The sequence below is a fragment of the Rhinolophus ferrumequinum genome, chromosome 2 (genome assembly GCF_004115265.2).
Source record: "Rhinolophus ferrumequinum isolate MPI-CBG mRhiFer1 chromosome 2, mRhiFer1_v1.p, whole genome shotgun sequence".
Taxonomy (NCBI): Eukaryota; Metazoa; Chordata; class Mammalia; order Chiroptera; family Rhinolophidae; genus Rhinolophus; species Rhinolophus ferrumequinum.
Window position 1 is genome coordinate 75,722,400 of NC_046285.1, and position 2,855 is coordinate 75,725,254.

At 37.7% G+C, this 2,855-nt stretch overlaps 1 pseudogene; it reads right to left on the reverse strand.

The window, feature by feature from the left end:
• Positions 1–1,296: 1,296 nt before the first annotated feature.
• Positions 1,297–2,207, reverse strand: LOC117032866 (heterogeneous nuclear ribonucleoprotein D-like; annotated as a pseudogene).
• Positions 2,208–2,855: the final 648 nt, after the last annotated feature.

The window sequence follows — 2,855 nt, forward strand, 5'->3', positions numbered from 1 at the left end:
CCATTCTGGAAAATTTACATTGGTCATGCTTTCAAATCATTCCAACATAATATTGTATAGATTTTCTGTCTGTTCCTCTGAGATAAACATCTTCTCTAACAAATTCCATGTAAGTCTTTCCACCCTACTAGAAACTATTATAGAGAGGCTAGACAAAAGGCCAATAAATGTGGCAAAGCTGTGGTTCTTGGCAGTACAATTACAACTGGATTCCAGCATATTAAAACTAAAATCCCACTTTTCCAGAAAGTTTTATAGGTTTTCAGGCATTGTCATGTTATATTTACCTATTAAGCCCATATTTCACTAGTGTAGTTAGGAATAAATTTTATAGCTCTCAATTTAAAAAAAAATCATTTGGGTAGCTAAAAATTATAAAAATACTGTTAGATATAAATTACACTGCTACAAAACATAGTAACTGCTATATCACAAAGGCAATACAAATTGATGTATTAATATGAAGTATCAAAGTTCATGTGAATAAACAAGTAAGTATGGCAGTCGAGATACAATGAATCAGGAGCATTTTCAAGTGATCCCCTGAAATGTAGGAGGCAAAGGAATGATATGGATTATTCTGGTTGGAGACAAGAGTCATCAGCTAGTGAAAACCCAAGGTGAGGAAGAGAGAAACAAAACAAAATGTAGTTAGTTATAGAAGAAGCTAGTAGCAAACAGAATCCAGGAAACACCAACATTCAAGAGGGACCAGGAACATAACAGCAGCAATGGAGACAAAAGATAAACCCTGGAGTTAGAAAGGAAACCTAGAACTTATAGTGGGCATGGCTGGTTATTTACACAGAATGCATTTCTCCTTTCTAGCAAAATTGTGCCTTCGATCTTAGTAATCATCTTTCCTTCCTAGGAAGCCCCTGTGTTTTCAGGGGAATCGATCCCAAACACAATCTTCAGGTCTGGGCCCTGATTACAAACTTATTAATTCCTTTCCTTGACTTTGCATTAGAGTAACCTGTTTGCTTTTCTGTGGTTTTGGTGGTGGTTGTCTTTAATAGCAATGCCCCGGGTCTGTGCAAGAGATTATGTTTTGTTTTCACATAAGGAAGCATTTACTTGAGGTTTAACATGAAATCATACAAAAGAAATTTGTATAAACTCAAATCCATGTTGCGTCACAACACAGATAGCAAAAGGCAAAGTAAAAACAAAGAAAATGAATTGGCAGCTATATACAGTTGGACACCATGTGTCTTGTACAGTAGGAAGTCTTTTACAAAATGATCATCTTAGATCAAGAGACGACCAAACTTCAGTGTAGTTCTACAAGATGGGTTATTTTGGCATCTCCTCCTGCATTCTCCCTAATGTCCTTCTTTTGTGCGGCTGGTAATTGTTTTGGTGATTGCCACCTTGAGACACCTTGTCATAAGTGCTCTGTTGGCCACTGTAGTCTGCATATCCCTGTCCATATGCATAGTTCCCATAGTTATACCCAGTATGATCATAGCCACTGTAGTTTTGATCACCACCATAGGCACAACTGTAATTCCTATATCCTTGATCAGAATAGTTATTAAATCCTTGCTTCCAGTTTTGGCCCTGACCTTGGTCATGACCCCTAGTACCACCTCTTCCACCAGCTGCAGCACCTCTTCCTCCTTTTTGCTGTTGCTGTTCCTGCCTCTTTATCTCTTTGGGTTGTGAAACTTGGATTTCACACTTCCCAGAACCACCAACTTGACAGCTGCTTCCTAACAATTTCTTTACTAGCTCTTCATCTGCATATGTGATGAACCAAAATCCTCTTCTTTCATCTCTTTTTGTATCCATGGGAAGTTCAATATTTTCAATCTCTCCAAAGCCTCCAAATATTCTTTAATTTGTTCTTCAGAAGTATATGGGCTCAAACCCACCCACAAAAAAACTGTTGGGGTAGTTCCTTCTCTTTTAAAGCGTTGACCCTTTTGGGGGTCTATCAATTGGCCATCCAGTTTGTGTTTTTTATCAACACTAGCAACCTCTTTAAAAAGCACAAATCCAAATCCTCTTTATCTTCCGGGAACTGGATATGTTTTAACTGTGTAGTCTACAACTTTCCCAAATAGAGACAAAAATTCAGTCGGATCTTCCTAGCTTATTTCCCAGCTGAAGCCTCCAATAAATATTTTACCGTCATCCGGCTGATTCTTGACGGCGCTGATCTTGAATCCCTCTGCGAATTCCTCTTTGTTGCTATTACTCATTCAAGCCCTGGATGGTGGCAGAGTTGTGGCTATGGGGCGCTGGCATGCAGCCGGGTGGGGCGTTGTGTGGAACTGGATTTCAAATGTCAGCAGAAGAGCCTAGAGATTGTTTGAAATGGTGGAGCTCTGAAAAAATACCTATTTGGGACTCAGCACCAATTAAGCCCATCAGAATTTCTGAATGTGAGAATGGGAAATGGGAATTTAAAAACAAACAAAAACTCTCCAGACGAATCTACAGAGAGAGTTAAGAACAACTTCTGTAATGTGGAACATCATCCCTTTTTATAGAGATTGGTTTAGAAAATGATATATCACCCAAATTAGCCTAAAATTACAAAGGAAAATTACTGGTAGGTGGAGAAAAGGAAAAGTTCTCTGTCAGGAGAAACATCTTCTAGAGCCAGGCTGTCCGATGTGGCATCCACTTGCCACATTTAGCTATTGAATACGTGAAATGTGGCTAGTACAACTAAGAAATGGAATTTTAAAATTCATTTAATTTTGATTAATTTTACTTTAAGAACTGACCCAATTTCATTATTGGAAAACTTTTAAATCTATTTTTTAAAAAATTTATAATGTGAATCTACTTTCTCAACTCCACATTTTATGAAATATACACCAAATGCTTCTGAAGAAAATTCA